This window comes from Tachysurus vachellii, chromosome 22 (genome assembly GCF_030014155.1).
Source record: "Tachysurus vachellii isolate PV-2020 chromosome 22, HZAU_Pvac_v1, whole genome shotgun sequence".
Classification (NCBI taxonomy): domain Eukaryota; kingdom Metazoa; phylum Chordata; class Actinopteri; order Siluriformes; family Bagridae; genus Tachysurus; species Tachysurus vachellii.
In genome coordinates, this window is record NC_083481.1 from 12,341,550 (window position 1) to 12,363,296 (window position 21,747).

General features: G+C 39.5%; 1 protein-coding gene across 1 annotated transcript in view; it reads left to right on the forward strand.

Moving 5' to 3' along the window:
- The first annotated feature begins 4,081 nt into the window (after positions 1-4,081).
- atp2b4 (ATPase plasma membrane Ca2+ transporting 4) overlaps positions 4,082-21,747 on the forward strand; it is a 92,045-nt gene continuing 74,379 nt past the window's right edge. The window contains 1 exon segment of the mRNA XM_060858491.1: positions 4,082-4,931. The gene's annotated coding sequence lies outside the window, so the exon portion shown is untranslated.

The window sequence follows — 21,747 nt, forward strand, 5'->3', positions numbered from 1 at the left end:
ATAAGACATAACAGAACAAATACTGAGTTATTAGCTTTATAATAAATATATAGTGTGCATAAGTATAAAATTGTCCGTTAAAAGATTAATTCTTCAGTTAAGGAAAAGATTAATTCTTCAGTAACTGCTTACAGGAATAAACCTGTAGACAGCCTTTCTGTACAATTACAAGCCAATTTTTTAAAAAAAAAAAAAAAAAAAAATTATATATATATATATATATATAGAGAGAGAGAGACAGAGAGAGAGAGAGAGAGCATATATATATATGGCAGAGATAGTATTTTTAACGCTATAAACAGATTTCAGTGCTGAACCCTTATTGAGAGTGTATTTTAATCCAACTTCAGGCTTAATACTTGTGTGGAGGGAAAAAAAAATCCTTAAATGCCCAGAATATGTTGAAGGCATCATATCTGGGGTGCTTGCGGGATCAGTTGGATTGCTGTTTGCAGACCCTTCAAAATTTACCATATTAAAATCACAAAAAGATCCTCGTCTAAACGCTTGGTTTCTTCCCTTAGCTGTGTGTAGTAGCCTGGTGTGCTGGGATCCCCAATGTTACTGAGAAAGCACAATCTCCAACATAAAGGCATCCTTCCAACGTCCAGTGTTTTCTTCTTCACCTGCATCATGAAGCGTGAAGTGTTCGTTTGGCCGAACTGAATCTCATGATGTCCTCGTTAAAGAAAGACAGCATGTGTCTTCGACAGCAAACTTCTTTTCCACAGCAGCAGAATACCGCATACTAAAATCACCCGTGTTAAACGAACCCTGATGAATACATGTCAACCAAGTGAGTTAAAATGTAATTAGTTCAACTTTCCAAGAATTTGTTTAACAACAGTGCTAGGTGGAGAATGAAGCCGTATACATTATTTAGCGTTGGTTAAAATGGAAAAAGCTCTGAAATTACTCACCCTGTTAACAAATGACAGTTAGTATTACGCAATTCATCTACTGCAATAATATAAAGAGCTGAAGAAAAGGGAAAAGCCCCGAGTGTCTTCTTGGCTGCTGGCAATGTTCTATGAGTTGTCACCTGTTAGTGCTGCCATAACACAACTTGTATCAAATGTAAATATTCCTATTCCCTTTTCCTCCAGTGCTTGAGCAATACCGTACCTCTAGGAGACTAAGAATACATTGTACCCTGTCCTATGACACATGTCTCCCCAGGCTTTATCTTCTCTTGAGAGACTGCATAGGGTCCATTTTAAACTCTGTCTGTCAGTACAGAATGAATGTAATAAAAATAACCAGTGATAGGGATTTTTTTCTCGGTCAGCAATGCTTAGAAATGCCAACCTGCTTCACGCTGAGTCTCAAACTTTGTGTGCACTTCAGATGACACCTTTGTAACCTTGGAATGCAGTATTTCAAGAAATAGCTATGAAAACACGTTTATCTGTAATGCACACTTTACAACACAGACCAAATAAACTATAATGTATTGGAAATAATAATAATAATAAAGAAACTTTACTACTTTAAAGGCAGATCTGGCAACCCAGAGCCATGTAAATTTCCACCAATTAATCCCCAAATATTCAATTCAATTCAATTCAAGTTTATTTGTATTGCACTTTTTACAATGGACATTGTCTCAAAGCAGCTTTACAGAACATAAACATAGAACAGAAGGAAAACATAAGGAGTAATATAAAGAATTAATATAATAAAAATTCAAAATATATATAGTTCACAGTGTGTATGTATGTATGTATGTATGTATGTATGTATGTATGTATGTATATGTATTTATCCCCAATGAGCAAGTCTGAGGTGACTCAGGCAGCAGTGGCAAGGAAAAACTCCCTTAGTTGGTAAAGGAAGAAACCTTGAGAGGAACCAGACTCAAAGGGGAACCCATCCTCATATGGGTGACACTGGAGGGTGTTATTACAAATATACAGTCAGACAAGTGTTGTACTGGTGTAGGGATCACATGGAGTTCAGAAATACCACAAACCATGCATTTAGAAGATTTTTTTAGGGAAAATTGATTACGATAATTGATTACTCTTATGATTACCATGTTTTTATGTGTCTGCCACTAGGTGGTGGTTTGCGGGTCTGTCAGTCCTTGTGTCTGTCAAGTCTGTGTGTCCCTCTAAGAGCCACGTTTGAATGATATCTCAAGTACGAATGGCTGAATATTGGTAGGATTTATATGAAACAAGCAGAGGAACTGTTTGGAATTGGAATTGTTCCAAAAAAGGTGAAGGTCACCGCAAGGTCAAATGCCAGAAAAAGGATTTTTAATACTTGAAATAGTTCATCTGAAGGTCACTGTAATCCCTGAGTAAACAGAATCCTGGGTTATCCTGTTCCGCGTTTTAAACTGCTCATACTTTACCAGGGGTTAACAATCAATCCTGGGTATTTATAAGCAGACGTTTCACACTGTAGGTTCCCAAACCCTGGGTTATTTTTATTTTAATATGTGTGAATTCAACAACCATGATTGGACAAATACAACATACAACTGCTTTAAATAACGGCTTGTCGCTTGCTTTCACATAATACTTATTTCACTTAAATATGTAATAAAAAAAAAGGACAGGCCTGATTTTTCGGCACAGAGCAAGTTTTCTTATCTTTCACAGCTTTGTAATCTTTTTTCTTAAATACTTGTCTTTTTCTAACTGTGCCATCCAGTTTTTTCCTGAAAAATTACCATTACTGTAAAAATGACAATTAACGTTGTGTAATTAACGTTTTCTGTCACCATTTGACATTATTATGTATTTTGTCCTTCAAACACTGCAACTACTGTTTACACAACGCACAGGCAAAATGACATATGATGTGGATTTTTCTTCGATACAGACTTTCCTTTTCGTTTGAAGTAAAATTAGTAACAAGAAGGACTAGATTTGTGGTGGTAGAAGTAATACTTTAGATGGCTGGAGTCAAGTTCTACTTGTTTTGGCTTAACTTTCTTTTGGTAAAAGTGAAGAGGACAAGAAAGATGAGGGTGAAAAAAACCTCAGAATGAGGAGTTAGACACCTGGCCAGTTCACAACATCTTCTTGTCAGTATTATATGCACATTTCACAATGATGCTTCCATTCAAACTAGCATTTGAATCCATGCAAGCTTTAAAAAAAAAACCCACTGAAATGTAAAAATCCAGAACTGTCAGCATACGGTGTGAATTCTGGCTCTGACAGCTCTGTAACTTCAGCTACATCACTCTCGTTCATAGCTGCCTAAGCTAGGGGTGTGTGGGGCTGCTTTTTTGCAGTCTAATTTCAAAACAATTTTAAAACAAACTAGTAGCCACGTTTGATCCACCAACCCCATGGGCAGGCATTTACAAATGTGGAATGACAGAAAGCTGTACATTCATGTTCATGTTACATGTTCATGTTTGTTCCTCAAGTATTATATATTTTAGCCCTCAGGAAAGTAAAGATCTCCCACTCACACCACTTGTTTTCTTGGATCCTGTGATATTTTCTTTCCTACCTATATTTTTATAATGCATTTTTAAAATATATCATTCTCGTTATATACGTAAAACACAAGCCATACTTTTAGGAGCTGGGAGAAGACCAGAGAACCCTGAAGAAAACCGAAGTAGACACTAGGAGCATGCAGTGAGTAACGTGAGCTCAAACTGGGGACCCTGAAGCTGTGAGGCAACAACACTTACACTAAGGTAACACTTTATAATGGGAGAGTGTGTGCCAGTATTTACTCCCAGTGGACTACAGTAGAGTTACAGTGTATTACACCAGCTTGGAAAAGCATACTTTAATAAATAGTGACTTTTAAAAGGATAATTTAGTAACAGTAGAACTGGTCATACAGCAAACCCGTAATGTGTGTTTATTTGCGTCACTTTGTTTTAGTTCCTTTTTTGGTTCGACTTGCCTGTTGCTCTCCTAAACTAACATCTCCGTCACCTTAAACCTGACTCCAGATCGGTTTCGGCACTCGTGGTCACGCGTTCAAATACTGAAGCCTGATCCTGGATCAGTTATGCGTAATAAGCAGAGCCCGGTTTTACAAAGCTGGTCCCTCCCTCTCTGTCTGTCTGTCTCTCCCTCTTTCTCTCTCGGATCCCAGCGCTGTCATTTACACAGCTTTCATTTTAACCCCCCAAAAAAGGGAGAAAGAAAAAGAAAAGAAAGAAAGAAAGCGCGTGCGTGTCTTTTTTGCACACTTTTAGTACCTTGTGGTCGAAGGAGGTACAAAGGCGAAAGCGCCCACACAAGACAAACCGAATTATTTGCCAGGAAAGAATTCGAAACTGTTGCGTTCCGTGCTGAGCATTAACCAGCTCTGTACTGCTTTACATTTCCTCTTTTTCCCCTTCAGCTGCTGGATTGCAGAAGACGCAGCGTCCATAGCTTTCGACTTTACTCGTTTTCGCGTGGGTGCGTGTGCGCGTTAATGTAGGACGTTTCCTTTTTTTTTTTTTTTTTGAAATCCGTGAGTAGAAGGGAGCTCGAGCTTTACGTGTGTGTGTGTGTGTGTGTGTGTGTGTAAGTGTAAACGCCCAGCTTGTTGACCGGTGAAGTTTAGTTTGCAGCGCACGCGCCGACTAACTGGCACAGTACCGCATCGAAAGCGCACGTTGCGCGCTGTAATATTACACTAAGACTCAGTTTTTTATTCCTTTCTGTTTCTTATTTTCATCACGTTTATTTATTGCAAGTGGTGCTTTTAGAGGAAAGAGCACTGCTCGTGTGTTCCTCGCGACACCATCGTGCGGACAGAAAGGGGCACATTGTTGCCTCTCCGGCACGCTCGAGGCGAAGGGAAAGAGAAAAAAAAAAGAGACTGCGATTTGGACGGGATTTTTTAAAAGTCCGAGCCACTTTAATGCACTGAAAAGATTTAAAAGAGGAGGTGGAGGAAGGTCAGTCCCAGGAGTGTTGGCTTTAATCCGCGATTTCCACAAGAAAACAAACAAAGAGGTTAGTATTTGTTTTTTCCCCTGTCTTTGTTGTTCCACAGGTGTGAATGTTTTCCGTGCGTGAATCTTTTCATGCTGCATCTCATGCTTTATTTATTTATTTATTTATTTATTTATTTGAATTACGTTATTCCAACAAAGAACGTTGTATTCCAGCCCCTATTTAAAGCAAACATTATCTTAAACAGCCCCTATTTAAAGCAAGCGACCACCTCCGCATTGTTTATTGAGTGTGTTGAGCTCGAAGGAACTATTTGGTGGTGATTATTTGTTAAAAGGTATGTTCGTGTCTTCTCCAGAAGACTAGATTGGATGCGGAAGTAGCAAAAAGGCATGAAGCTTCCATAACATGTCAGACCTTCCCTAAGTGATCAGACGCGCGGTGTCGTTTTCGTAATGCGTAAAAAAAGCATTCGGTGCCTTGTTTCACTTACACTCTCTCACACTCACACACACACTCACCGCATCATGCCAGAGTCATGTCGATCTAGTGTGTGTAATACCCTCGAATGCGCGTGCAGGCGAAATCACTGTAATTAGCCACCGATGGCTTTAATTAACCAGGCGACTCAGATGGTTTAAAATGCAGGGACGAACAGGAGGTTTTTTTGCACCTTCAGGGCTAAAAGGCTCACCTAATTAATCAGGGGCAAAAGCAGTCATCGGTGCTCGAGTCTTGTGACGTCATGGCGCAAGTGCGCTGACTGGGGAAACCCTGCGGTTTGTTCTTCAGCACGGAAGACACCCAGACTGAACCCCAGGGGCCTCCTTACAGGACACATGGTGCACTGCATATAGCATGTTAAAGCTTCATTATTTCTCATTCGACGCAGTGCACTTCAAGGAGTATTAATGCTTTCGGAATGGTATCAGGATGAGGCTTTACTCCTCCTCCTCCTCCTCCTCCTCCTCCTTCTCCTCAGCAAAACCCATCCCAGTTTGGAGTATAAACAGTACACACTGTGATCTCTGATCATTTAGACCATATTAGAGTGCCTCTGAAAGTCTGACAATGACTTCGCACTCTTATGTCTTGAACTCCAGTAGGATGTGTGTTCAAAATTCTATTATAGTTTGGACTGTTTCTAATTCATTCGTACTTGTACTAGTCTCATGAATATTAAATTCAACACTTTACCGTCATGCCTGTTTATGGTTCTTCCTCAATCTCTTGCCACAAAGATTGAAGCAAACAATTGTCAAATGAATAAAAACTTTTTACACAACCACTATGATAGGGTGAAGCTTGTTATAGCAGCAATGTGGGTATCCCTCAATATCAATGGTTTTAGAAGGGGATGTTAAATACTCAGTGGTTCATATAATGTAGATGTTTTGCCTTCATTAATATAGCACCAAATATATTTTGATTGGGAATATTTTGGCTATCTGTATTCACACATGCTTCCCATTTCCAGCTATTCAAGGATTAGAGGCTATTCATTTTGAAGTGGCTAGAATATGTGAAATTTGGCGGTTGCATTACAGGGGTCACTTAAATGACTAGTCTGTTCAGTGTGAACATGATTTGAGCTTTATTATAAACCATCTGGGCTTCTACATAAGTAGGAGTAAGTACTATCATTTTATCATTTAATGAAAGATTCGAAGTTCTGAAATGACTGTCGCCACCCTGTGACTCTCGAGCACCATCGCTGCCGATGGTCGACCTTGGCAAGGTCAATAGAAATGGCGTCTCAGCATCTCACGTAGGATATTTTCCTTGGTCAATTCAGCAGGCTTGGGGGAAGGCAGTGGTCTGAAATTCTTCAGTTACAATTGTCCATATGTATCTAGCTCAGCAAGTGGCTGTCAAGTTGATGTCAATTCAGCAGGTGGCATCGAACTCTTTTGGCTTGTGTGAAAATCAGTCAAGCACTTCAACAAGACGTGTGTGTATGTATATGTATATATATATATATATATATATATATATATATATATATATATAAATAACAGGTGATGAGAAACAGATGTTTTTGTTTAAAGCAATTATTTGAGAAAGATTGTTTAAACAAAATTGAATAATGACTGTATTTCTGCACATGAAAGTATGGTTTATAAAATACAGGCATGTCATAATGGCATGCAACTTGCTGTTTTAATTCAAAACAAGTTTTCCATGGATATTATGATGCGGGTATGATACGATTGTACCAGGTGGGCAGGGCTTACATTTTCCTAATGTAGTTTAACATTAGACCAATGTTCTCAATGCAGTTGTTTTTTAGATCAAAACTCTGATTGGCATGAAGAGAAATGTCAGTTCTACCTGTAGCCATAAATAAGAGAGAAAAAAGATCTGATATTAACGTTTCACATGACCTTGCAGAGAAGCAGCTTGCTTACAAATACGATGGCATAATCAGGTATATTATACAATAATATAATATGTTTTTGTTCACATTGTTTAAAAGAGTTTTTGAGGATTTCCCTTTTAATTGTTCTATAACAATATCAGAAACCTCTATAGGGTTTAATATGTTAAACGAATGAAAATAGGCATGTCTGGTGCTCTGGCAACTCAGAGCGCTCAGACCTTGGGTCACGTTACATTTCCTATATATTGTGAAAACAAATCTCTTCGGTTAATGACGTGAGTTGTGTGGTCTGTAATCAAATGAATAGCAGGATCTTTTTCCTGGCTGCTTGTTTATCATTACATACTCTCAGTCCACTTGTGAATGATCCTGCTTCTTTTTTTTTTTTTTTTTGGGGGGGGCATCATGTTTATTCTGTTTTACAGCCTGGTGGTTGATGTAATCAAAATGATGCACATTCTTTCATTAATGTCAGTATGAGAGATGTTCTTGTTTGTGACATGTATTAATTTTAATATCAGGGCTGTACAAATCTTTTCATCACATTTACAGGATATGATTTAATTAATTAATTAATTAATGTTCTTATCTAAATTATTTGCCTGTAATGGCTATTCATTATGAATATTGCAGTTTCAGCAATTGATTGAAGCGAACACTGATATAAAAAGCACAACCGCATGGACATTTCTTCTTTTTTTGGTTAAGGAAACTTGGTGTTCGGGGGAAGTGATGACCAACTCGAACCTTCCGTTACAAAATCGTGCTTTTCCATTACAGTCCCATGCATCATCACGGGACATGTTGCTAAAATGAGACCGTTTTGAAACCAGAATAATTGCAAACTTTCATGGCACTCTTTACATGTGCAGGCATGCTCATCTGAGTTCCTCTGGCTAGGAAAAAAAATAGCTGTTGCATCACCCTCGATGCATGTCCAGTCATCTGAGTGATTATTGGAAGGAATCTGACAGTAAACCCATTGAAAACCCAGTGAAACAAACTAATCCAGATCCAGCATTTATGCTCAGTTATTATTCATTTGTTTACATTTATGGCATTTGACAGATGTCACTTTGTCACTTATCCAGAGTGACATATCTCATTTATACAACTTATACAACAGGTCTTGCTCAGAAGCCCAGGAGTGGCAGCTGGTGGTCCTGGGATTCAAACTCACAACCTTCTAATCAGTAGACCAACAACTTAACAACGGAGCTACCACTTACCCCAGTAACCTTCAGTTACTTTCAGAAACTTCTTTATCAGAATCAGAAAGATCTTTATTGCCAAGTATGTTTTCACATACGAGGAATTTGTTCTAGTACAGAAGCTCCACAGTGTAAACAGAATGGCATTGACAAGACATGAACATATATAATATAGACGGTTGTATGTACACTGGTCAGGGACATGGTGGATCCAGACTATCCAAAGAGCACTGGGTGTTGGTGGGAATACACCTTGTGTAAGACATCAGTAAAACACAGAGCATAGTTATAGATTTTTCTCACTATATGCATGTTTAACATTGGTTTCTTAGGTTGTGCATGACATCTTTCACAGTTGAACAATGTTTTACCAATAAATTTTCTAAATAAAACGATTCAAATTATTTGAAATCATTTGAATAATAAACCTTCGAAAAACGGTAACACCTTGTAGGCAGGTATTGGTGTTCTACTGTCAGCATGTGAATGCTAGCATGACAGGGCACGTCAAAAAGACATAATAATGTTGGTCCCTTTGTACTTTCTTGCCTTGTGGTTGTTTTACAGGGTTGGGCACGTGAAAACACTGCGTAACCAGACGAAAACGAGGATGACACAGAACATAAACCAAACAGTCAGAGTTGGTGGCCTGAACGTGTTATCAATGCGGTGTGCCAACATGCAAAATTATTTCAAATCGTTTGCATCACTGCATGTAATTTACAATGACATCTTGTAACAATGTCTCGTAGCAATGACCGTTTGCCCTGTAGAGGTAGCAACATGCACAACAGCAGCAGGAGTAGGGCTGGGGGGTTGGAAATGTCACTCTTGCCTCTCTTCAAAACTTGAGAGCCCTGCAGGAGAGACACAAACAGCCTCACACAAATGTTTTCTGAATAAGAAAAAAACGTTCTGTGGAATTCAGGTGCCACCTTATGGATAGGGACCTTCTGAATATGGGCTTAGCATCATGCTACTTAAGTTACTGGAGATTTGAGCTTAAAATATGATGCTCTTTGAACAATCTTCCTCAGAGCTAGGGAATCATCAATTAATTTTTTTCTTGCAGTGATTCGCTAAACCTGAAATGATTAATCTGTTAGCATAAGCAATAAGCTCTGTTTATTTTCCTCCAGTTTAAATAGTTGGCACATAAACTTTACCCTTTCTTTATATCGTTAGCTTGATTTGAAAGAGCCTTAGCTAGCTATGTTGCTTAGCTGGAATCGAGTAGGGTTGCAGCATTGAAGAGCAAGTTTTATTCCCCTTTAGAAAAAGGCTTCTTTACCATCGTGTCAATGCCTGATGGTGCCAAACTGCATATCTTCTGCATTAACTTCTTGGCTACCACTCCAAACTGCTGCTAGCTAGTTAGCATGCTCACAGTTGGCTGTGAAAACTTTTATACATGAAAACTGAGAGAGCCCTTGCAACTGAAAACGGCTAAATAAGAGAGTCTTATCGTTTTCAAGACTTTTTACTATTACTTTTACAAATACTAGCTATTTAGCAGGAAATGAATTAAGATGATTAAATGTAAGTAAATTAAGCCATGCTAGTTATTTAGCTAGCTAGCTAGTAGCAGGTTTATAAGGCTAACAATCATCCAAGATGTATGCAGCTTTAAGGCTAATGTTGCTAACTCGAGAGATCTCTTTAGAGAGATTGGACATTACTGTGTACAGTTCCTTTTAAAGAACTAAACATTTTGATGTGGAGCATCAAAATTATGTTCCTTGATCTCACTGGGCTATTGATAGCTAGCTAGCTCGGTAGCTCGAGTTTGTGATAAGCTTGTATTGATCATTCTCAGCACATCAGCCATAGTAGCAATTAGTGAGTGTTGTGGTGGTATAACTGGAGTTTTAAACACCTTACTGCGTCTAAAAAATGTGTTGTCATGGTGATGCTGAGTAAATGCAAAAATCAAGTGTATATTTTTGTTGTTTTGTGAACAGCTGTGAATATTAGATATTCACTTATTCAATATTAACTGTTCACTTTAGTTGTCTGATTGTTTCCTATTTTGAAATCCAGTTCGTATTTGACTAAATTTTTATTTCATATTTCAAGTTTATGATTGAAATTGTAGTTTAGATTCTGTGTGTTTCATTAAAGAAAAGATTTACCCAGGTTGAATCGATTGATTCATTCTTTCTGATTTCTTGGTATGTAAGTAATAGACCACATGATGTGTTGTATGATTCAATCGCGGTACATTAGTGTGTACACTTCCTACTTGGAAATGGAACACGGCTCGACTAATACATCATCGAGGATGCCATAAACATCAGCCAATCCCTAATGTACAACTCACAAGTGGTGATTTTCTAGCAATCTGCTGATACGAGTCCCATTATTTCCCATCATTAGTTTGTAGTTGAATGTGATTAATAAAGCTTGTCATTAAAGGGATTTTAAAAAATCAGCTTGAACTGTTGCCATATCAGTATTTCTTATCTTAAACTATACAAAGTTTGATATTTTTACAAACAGAATTCTGATTTAATCTTTTTAGTTTAGATGCCTTTCTTTGAATTGTTGACTTTTTCCCCCTCTGCGGTTTACCCACAATCCATTACCCACAAAAGCACCTGAAATAAGATTGACGGCGCCGTTTTTAGCGTCTTATTTCATGTTACCTCGTCATGTAGCTGTATTTTTGTAGTGTTTGTCGTCATTGGGTTTCTCATTAAATAGAATTTAGCTTAAAATATGGAGCGAGAAGAGAAACAAGAGCTACCAGTCAAACCTGATCGTAATCCTAAGAAGCATGTTACCGACAAAACGATGGACTTTTCCTTCTCATTCTAAGCAGGGATTTTATCAAAAGCGATTTATTGATCCTTCTTTTGCTATTTGAATAATGTTTTTTTTTTTCTTAAATGCAGTGATTTCTTGTAATCTGGTGATATGAGCAATCCGCTGATATTCCCTTTGGGTTCCTTATAGGCTCGATTACTCTGTTGAAACCCTACACACTGCACTTTATAACTGTGTACGTGACAGAAAGATCATGTCTGCAGCATGTGATAAATCAACAAACATCCTCCAATATATATGTTGCACGAGTGTACTACAGTTTATATAATCCAGTCGAGAACCTATAGTATATTTTTGAAAGTATTAAGCTGTGCTCAGTGGGCTAGCAAGCTTCCCTTTAATTAAAGGAGAGTGCTGTCTTCTGCTCACTCCACACCCAACGTAGATGGAGTCTGGGAATTAGAAGGCTTGATCCTAGTGAGCATGACTCTGTGCTATGCCACGCAATCCATAAACGGTTCTGTGTTTCTCACACACACACACACACATAGTGTGAACGTATGCACTTAGGAAACAAATTGAGAAGCGAATCTTTTTCGAGGTGGCATGAAGCGAGTGAGAGGTTGCATTTCTGCATTTTGGCAGAATTCATGTGTTAGAAAATTTTAGGAATCGAAGGTAGGATCTGAAATTTTTGTCCTAATAGCTGCATGCAAATTCTTTTGTTTTTCTTGTTTTTTTTTTCTTCCCCACAGCAGCATCGTTTCTGGAGAAAATCCAGGAAAAAAAACTGAATAATACTCAAATTATTAACTGAAATTCAATGTCCTGTAATCTTCCACAAAGCGGTTCAGAGAAGAGCTTTCCCCTTGTGCTCATGTTGCCTCTCCAGCAGGCGTGTTGCACGTGCTCCGTCACCTCTGCCCTTTCCTGCCCTCCAGTTTGCCATTAGTGCCAATATTAACACCTTTGAAGAGGCCAACAGTTGTTCCCAACTCCAGAACGACTGTGTAATGATTAATGAGTTCAGCTAATTCTCGCCCAGCTCTCTTCTCTTCTCTCTACTAATGCAGTCTGTGAGCTTATGCTAATCGAGCCAACCGGCTCTGCAAAGAGTGTAGAGAGTGCAGTGAGCTGAAAATGACTACACCTGACTACACCTTAAGGTAAAAAACGTGTTTGTAAACAGAGGTGGAAATTGGGCGGAGTTTTTGTTCACTATTGTCTGATATTTTGATATTTCAGATTTTGCGGGTCACTGATATGCTGATCGAAGCCTGTCTTCTACTCATTGGTCTGCTTTTATTCACACATTATTCATGCAGCGAGCTTTGATCGGTGTGTTTTTACTAACAGGAAGTATGAGCCGTTTCCTAGACGATTGTCAAATGGACGCAACGTGACCTCACTAGTTTTAGCAGAACACACAGATATTTTGAAATATAAAAGACATTTGTAAGACATCTTGTCCACTGGAGCGCTGTGGGCTATTTAGAATTTTTTTCTCATTTAGCGTCAGTGCCTGGTAGCTCCGCCCCTCTTCCTCTGCATATGCAAAACAGCGAGTATTGAGTGCATAAAGAGTCCAACATTCCACACTTCATTTCATTGCAGCATATCTCAGCTTTTTGCTTTTCTTCATCAATATTAAATAAGAATCTTAGCAGCAAGTCAGACCAGATTTCTAATATACTGCTGCATTAGAATGAGAAGAACCTCATTGTGTCTAACAGCAGCACTGCGTTACTGCAGCACTGCGTCCCGGCCCCGGGGTACGATCCGCTAAAGTGTCGATGAAGTCACAAACCCAAAAACCAACCGAGAGTCTGAAAACAGAAGCACTCTGATTTGATTTGGTTTGGGAAAGATGTTGCTTTGTATGAATAATGCCTTGTTTTTCAGCAGCCCTGTTGCAGCAATTCCTGTTGTAAGATTCACATTTTCTTTATCTCCACTTTTTTTTGTATTTTTTTTTTTTTAATCTTAGAATGAAGTGTATTAGAAAGAGAGAGAGAGAGAGGAAAGAGAGCATTCGTGGGTTTATATGTGGGATCTTCTTGAGCCTCAAGGACAAGCTTCCAAGTCCTGCTTTGAATGTAATCAGAGCGTAGCACATTGGCGTCTACTGAGAGGTTGGATGGAGGTGGGGTGAAAGACACCCACTCACAGAGACGAACAGGACCAAACCCTGACGTTCAGTCTGCACCGGCGCAGGATTGATGATGTTTACAGAAGCACACCTTTTTAAAAAAAAATTAAATTATATAAAAAAGTAGCTATCTTGAAAGTGCAAAACATTTTCTGGTACACAGAATACATCTCTTAATGATTCCTATACACCACAGACATTCTTTATTAATTACAAAAGGTTAATTACATGTCGTACCTTTCATTTGTTAAATGTTCCCCTAAGCACTTATACTTATCATTACAGCAACTACAAACATTGATATAAGCTGATTCAGGACACTGTTGGCTTTCGAGATCACTTTCAGCTTTTAGTCTTCGCTCTGTTGAGAGACACAATGTTAATAATGGACAAGAACACCTTCACATTTTAGATGCTTATGAATGAAAAAGCTCTTCAGGAGATGGCAGAGATGGGTTTGATATCAAGATATCAACATTTGTGTGGAAAAAAACAACTCGTTTTGTTATTTGGGGAATTTTTCTCTGAATATATTCCCCCTAGTAGACTAGGTAATAACAGAGTGGGGAAGTGGTGGCTCAAGCGAGTTAAGGCTCTGGGCTGTTGGATCAGAGGATCAGGGTTCAAGCCTGCTAAGCTGCAACTGTTGGGCCCTTGAGCAAGGCCCTTAACCCTCCCTGCTCCAGGCTGCGCTGTATCATTGCTGACACTGCGCTCTGACCCCAACTTCCAAACTTGGGATATGTGCAGAAAGAATTTCACTGTGCTGTAGTGTATATGTGACAGATTAAAATTTTCTATAGAAATATTTATGAAAAACTATGAAAACTGAACAAGCCTTTTGGCCTCTGGGGGAAAAGAGTTAAACCTGTTTATGTGGACTGTTGACCGTTAGCATGGTGTAATGCAACCTGATGCGAGTTGCTGTTACCGTTCAAGCCCTCATGTAAGTCGTTGCTATAGAAACGACAATATATTAGAATGTGAAGGCATTAATATAAAACTGCCATGTGCATACAGGCAGTCTCATGTTGTTCATTTTGAGAATAAAACATGGCTGTATTCATTTGCCTGTTAAATAGCCTCTAATACTGACTACAATCTGTTTTTTTCCGACGGATCTGAGACTTCTAATAGTGTAAGGTTCGTATTTAAGGAAGACAACCTGCATTAAATGACGTGTTCCAGCCAGTGCTGCTGGACTTTATTGGAGCCATCATGCTGCCTGTCAGGCCCACGCAGCAATTACACTTACATAATGATCACTGCTGCTCTCCAGCTGTTGGATGTTTGACTTTGTCTCCAGGTCCGATTTTTTTCGAGAAAGCGGCAAAGAAAGGAAAAAGGTGACGCTCGTCATGTCGAGCAGAGCCATTTCGCTTCGCAAGGGTAGTTTGGAGAATGAGATCTGAGAAAGAGGGGAGGAATGTTGGCAGCAAGAAATCTTTCAGCGAGAACTCTTCAATCCTCAGTGGAGAGCACTTGCTTGGAGAGGGTTTAAAACTCATCATTCCCACACATGCGCAGCGAAGGCTGAAGACTGCACTACTCAGCAACAGACGTCCCATTAATCGAGGAGTTCTTTTCCGATTTCCCAACAGTATTCATTACAGGGTTGGTTTTAACGTACTACAAATGATCAGATTTGATCCGGTCCACAAATTGTATTTCAGAACGAAGAATCTTGCAATACGCCAAAAGGTTCAGTTCACTTAATAATTATTAATAGGACAAAGAATGATTCTGTACTTATCTAAAAATGTATTTATGTAGCGACAGACCAGACAACATGAGTTGAAAGGGCTTAATATAAAAATAAATCTATTTCACAAAATTCTAAATTAATAAAAAAACAAATTATTCAGTTTAAAACAAACTCTATGGTTGGTCAAAAGCCAAAGAAAAGGGAACAAATTCAGTCTTTGCCGTGTCATGTATGTTGTATGGACCAATCCCACACTACACAGGAAAGCTTCTTTTTTAACAATGTTTTATTCATGAATCGCACATTTTATTTTAGTATTTAAATTTTAGCGCCAAAATTTTAGCACGAAATTCCAAACCTTGCATCAAGAAAATGAATAAATCTCCAGATCTACATAATTCAGATTTTAAACATTAATAAGAAATCATTTTTTTTTATGAGTTAAATTTGTAGTTGTACTTCAGCCTGTATCACAATGACCATTAAATACTTTTTGGATTTTTGATATATACACTCACACACACTCACACACACACACCCATATGTTTTGGTCATTATAAAAAGGCGACCACGTCGTCCACTTTGTAGCTACTCTGATTGTTCTTTTGTGTGTAACCTTCATCTCCATTCAGAAAATAAATGGTAGTACAGTAGGAGTGGAGGAAAACAGCACCCAGAGCTAACATGACTCAGCTTTTTTTTGAAGGTAATATCTCAACAAGTACATTATTGGGGCTTATTTTACTATTTTGTATAAGGATTTGAAAGAGAATGTCAGTCACCAGCTTTTATATTTGTGATGGCTGGTAATGGCAATCAGAGTGAACAAGAAAGCCTTAAAAAAAAACCCTTATTGCTGTGGCATTGTTTTCTTTTCCGTGTGTCTCATGATGCTTTACATGCTTCCTTGGTGATTAAAAAGACAACAGGGTGCTGTTTCTCCTACACGCCCTTTCTATATTCAGCGACGTTGACTACACTAGCACATATGCACAACCAGAAAGGACGAATAGGTGGAAAAAGTTTCACTACTTTAGCGAACGCCTCTTGCTGCAATTGGGGAACCTTGCTACTGTTATGTAGCACATTTTGGGGGAAAATACAAGCTTAAAATATGAACAGATGAGTGAAAATTTGAAGAGAAAACTTGTCCTCTAACAGAGAAGGAGAGAAAAGATGGGAATCTGGTGGGAGGAGTCTCATTCAGGATGACTCCGCCCCCATCCACAGGACACACAGGCTGCTTGAAAGCTCTAATGACTTTGTGAATCATATGATCTAACTTTTAGTCATTGGATCTCAAAACAATTTGACACACACACACCTTCTGAAGCAGTATTTCGGTTCATGATCCGCTATCGAAGATCACCTAGTAGTCAGAATCGTGTGTGAACTTTAAAACTGGGTCATGTGTGTAAATTATTTATGTCAAATAGCTTATAGACATCCTGAATGCTAAAAAAGTTGGGTATGAAACCTGTGTAGACATCACCACATATCACAGATTCCAAAGTGTGTGTGTGTGTGTGTGTGTGTGAGAGAGAGAGAGAGAGAGAGAGAGAGAATCAAACAGGATGATGGGAAGGTATCTCAGAAATAAATGAGAGAGGATAAACACAAAATACGTCAGTGCTCAGATACATATTATCCGTTTCGTTCTTGGCTGAATAATAATTTTAACATTTATTAAAATATTGAAAATATTATTTTTATGTACAGATAACTAGGTGAGCAAAAGTATCGACAAGCTTAATTTTTGGTTGCATGTGCCTTGCTTGCTCAAGCCAGCGAGCCACTGACATCACCAAACCGATATGTTTTTATTTTGTGATGATTTTCTGTTTATTTCTGTTGTTGTTGTTGTTGTTGTTTAATCCTTCAGGAGGTGAAATGTCTGCAGTTAGGTTAAGGTCTGGTAATTGACTTGGAGAGTCTAAATCCTTTCACTTTTTTCCCTGATGAAGTCGATTTTTATATTGGAAGTGTGTTTTTTGTCATCGTCATGCTGCATGATGAAGTTCCTCCCAATTAGATCAGATACATTTCTCTGTAAATTGGCAGACCCGGTGTTTCTGACTACGGAATTCATTCTGCTGCTATCATGAGTTACATCATTAATAAAGATCAGTGATCAGTCTGTTCCAGAAGTGACCATGAAAGCCCAAACCATGATACTTCCTCCACTATGATTGACCGGTGAGCTCTTATGTCTTTTATGATGATCATCTTTCTATTTCTTTGGAATTTCCAATCTGGCCTTATGAGTCTTACTACTGATGAGTCATTTCTGTCTTAGTGGTATGGTAAGTATTCTTCAAGTGGTGGATTGTGATACCTTCACCCCTGACCTGTGAAGGTTGTTGCTGATGTCACAGATTGCTGCTTCTTCTTTTTTTTTCTTCTTAAAAAAGCTCTCTAATCTTTGTTGTTAAAAAGCACAAACCCGCACAAAGATCAGTCTTCATAGGTGAATAAATGTCAGGAAAGAAAAGCTGAAGTTCAGATCGTCTAATCTCAATCCCACATGTCTTCAGAGACATTACGTTATACACAAATATTTATTGCCGAAATATTATCAATATTTTCAGGTACGTGCTCTTTTCAGACAAGACCTGAAGGAAAAACAGACATTTATTAAAACCAAACAATTATCGTTATCGTACAAAGTAGACATGAAAGTAAACGTTAACGTAGCATATAAAGCTTGAAAGATTAAGATGAAAGAACAGATTAAGTTTAACGTGCCACGGTTCAGCTGCCGATCAATTGTTATAGTTTGAAGTCTTAATCGATAGATATCCACTTAGAGTTTAACTATGAAAGGCCCCAGAGAGTCACGGGGAGACGTGCACGTATTGATCACGCGAGCTGAAGCGATTTCCCTGCTGAGGTTTCCTAGTCTTCTGATGAACAGCGGGCTTAGGATAGCACGCATTTATACAGATGACCTCAACCAAGATTAATAAGGAGTAAAAGAGTTGTTTACAGGAAAAGAGTCAAAAATGGGGTGGAGCTATGTGGCCCAACACCAAGCACAGTTAAGGTCATCACCACTGGCTCTAAACCTTAAGGGCTATGTGATGAATTATTTTTATTTAATCATCTCTCTTTAAGGTATTAAAAAAAACAAATAAATAAAATAATGCGGGTCGTCATGCAAACTAGAACGGTACATATGAAGACTTTGAAGATCTGATAAAGGACACTTCTAATGACTTCTTCCAGAAATGCGCAATGAAATCTTCGCACAAAATTTCACATTATCAAGGATTTTTTTATTAAATGTTTTATGGATCATCCACCATCCGATTTCCTTTGCAAGTTGTTCTTAACAATTCACATTTCTGACCGATCAGAATTGAGATCTCTGTGGTTTACGACACTAGCAAAAGGCCCAAGTGGCTCCCGGCTGCCATGAAAGCTAGGTCATTTACAGAGTGAATACAATGGTCACTGACGGCCACAAGGTGAACAAAGCGACCCGAAAACCATTGAGAGTAACTGATCCTCGTGCTTTTGGGAAGAATCCGCCTTCTCCGTCCTGTGCAGTTTGATTAGGTGGTGCCAAGCCCCAACGTGTTGAGCGATGCCTTGAATTAGCTCAACTTAATCAGTCTCTTGCGGCGAGCGCAGATGCAATCTGTTTCCTCGATCCGAGGGATGAAAGCCAGCAGGTGCCTTTGTGCCGAGCTGATAAAGAGATGGGATTGATGAGATGGAGAAGGTGGAGTTTAAAGGATTAGCCTTCCTGTCTGATGTAGCAATGTCGCTATATAAAAATCATACAAAATAGATTTTGCTTTGAATTAAGCTTTGCTTGCCAAACTGTAAAGAAAACATTTTTGTTATGGACTTAACAGAAACCTTGGAATTTGAATGCTTAAAGTGCAATAAAGAAAAAAAATGCTTGCTAACTTTGTTCCTCGAATCGTCAGCTGAATGTGTCTTTTTTTTTTTTTTCTTTTATATTTATTTCTCCCATCCTCTGCCCACCAATGGCCACTCATCATCTGTACCATGAATGTGCCAAGCAGAAGCACCATAGTAATTTTGCTGTGGGGAAAATGCCAACTGGGAAACTCTTAGGTGTGATGATACATACTCATCCACTCACTCCTCTCTTCTCTTCATGCCCTGGGTTGCTTTGTCTGAAAGGGTTACGCAACGCTCATCCGCTATCTTCAGCCTCAGCGGGCCGAGGCATCTGTCTGCATTCCGATCACCTCTCTGTGGATCGATGGCTAGTTTGAATCAGGCTTCTGTGTGGATCCTATAAACCCTCCCTCTAATGCTTCTAATATTAAACTTTGCACTTACACATCTGTTAGATGGCTGAGCGAAAACCCACTTTTAAAACGCATTAGCTCCACTATTCCTCAGGAGCAGCAACCCCGTCTGCTAGCTGATGCATTTTCCCTTGGGCAGGGTGTGGCGCTTACACATTGTTTGAGTGGGTCTTGCTCATGGAAGACATTTTCACCACAGGCCTCAGCCTTAGAAACACTTCGGATGTTATTTTTCCGCCTTCCCAACAGGGCTATTTGATTCAGCCAGCTCCATATTATTGATTGTTTGTTTCGACAAAGCCAATAAGGTACCAGTGTTGCACATATCGGACAACACGCGATTCTTAGTCAGTGCTGCAGCCTTCTTTCTAAAAGTTAGTAAACTGTCCTCACGCTGTTTTCAGGAAGTTACACCCAGATTGTTTCTTTTGTCACATGTGGAAATCACCGTCTACCCCTTTTTTCTTTTTATTTTTCCCTTCCTGTCTCACACGCCTTTTACATTCTCCATTCAAGTCCAGTGGGTTGAGAATGTATACGACACCCGAACTAAATTCAGAAGTCTGCACTTTCCCCACAAGCTCCTCCAGACAAGAGCGCCTAGTCAGGGAGAGAGGCCATAAGCAAGACAACAACATGTGACTGCGGCTCGGTGCCAGAACCCAGCGCAAGAAGGGCTCTTTGTTGGAGACTCCCTCTTGCTGCTTTTTCCACTGCTGAATTAAGGCCAGCTGCTAATGTGGTGCTGCATGTGACATAACCACTGAGGGTAAATCGAGCCACGATATGCACAACACCCGAGAAGAATCGCTGCATTGAATACCACAAGTTAAACCGAGGGCCTTTTTTTTTTCATTAAAGAGAAATTCTGTTATATAGGTTATAAGAGAAGCTTTCTGATTCACAAATGCTTTACGTTCCACAAGCTTAAGTGGTTAAGTTTGTTCTCGCCACGGTCTTGTGACACTTGTGGAAAGAAGAAAAAATTCAGCAACAGTCACTTGAATATTAGTCAGGCGCTTCCCTTTAGGAACTGCTGCGCCTCAAAGTTTCCACCGAGCTCGTGGAATCATATCGTACCGCAAGTTCCGCTACATACGGACATTTTTCTGTTCCTTACCCTACATTTATTTACAGTGCAATAAAACACCTCAACGCTAAGCTGGATTTGTAGTCGAGAGGACGGGTGGAACGGGGACGAAGAGCACTCCACGTTCCCTGCTAGGATCCCTTGTGTGAATGAAGAAACAGCTGCTTGTCCACTCGACAGCTTTCTGTGACAGTGTTACTGACACCAGAGAGGCCTGGTCGAGATGGGAGGAGGTTTGATGTTGTCACACATGCCACAGACCTGTTTCCAGTTGTTCAGATGGCAGTCCCTGTCAATCACAGCCACGAACAGTTTTTTTTTTTGTTTGTTTGTTTTAATTCACGATTTTCTTTGAAGCCAGCTTTTAAATATATCGTTTGCTTTACAACAGTAGCTGATGATGGCTCAGCCGTGATGGTGAGGATCACACACCTTTTATTTATTTATTTATTTATTTTTATTTATTTCTGGCTTTTACATTTTCAAAGCTTCTTGCTTCTTAACACCCATGCATCCAATAACACTGTTTCGCTCTGTTTGTTGGGTTGTGGTAGGAAATGGAGCACTTTTGCTACCATTAGGGTTGGGAGGTATAGTTCACCATCTCTCTCGCTGTCTCTCTCTCGGTCACTCTGTGTGTGTGTGTCCGTCTGTCTCTCTCCCCTTGCTGTCTTTCTGTTTGCCTGTCTCCCTGCTTACCCCCATTTGTCTGTCTTTTGTTTCTGTCTAACACAGAACCCCCCCACTTTCTGAACCCCCTGTGTGTCTGCCCCCACCCCCCACCCCCACACCCTCCAGCCCGTCTAGCTCACTGTCTCACTGTGTCAGCTCCTTTTTCTGCCCCTCCCCCCTGTCTGTCTCTTTCTTTACCTCTTTCTTGCTCGAAAAGCTACAGTTGTCGTCTAATACGCCTTTGTATAAAAGGCAGAATCGGTGCTCCATCTGCCCTTTAGCTAAGGGCATTAACTCACAGATCTCTGTATGTTTGAACTGTCTGTTTTCCCCAAAATACCCTGAAGGAAACCAATGATAACCGAGCATGACGTTTGCGAAACTTAGCATTGCAATATCCATTGTTGCTCTGGGTGATGGTTGTTCAGATAAAGCAGCCAAAGCAAGACTTTAGGACAAAGTGACGGAGAATACGTGAGATAAGCAGTGCGAATCTGGCTGACGACGTGAATTTGCATGGGCTTGTCTGACTGTTGGTAGAAACTGAGGTCCCTGAGTGAATGAGCTAGACTATGCTGCCAGGGAGAAGTGTGAGGACCAGACTTTGAGTGTTAATA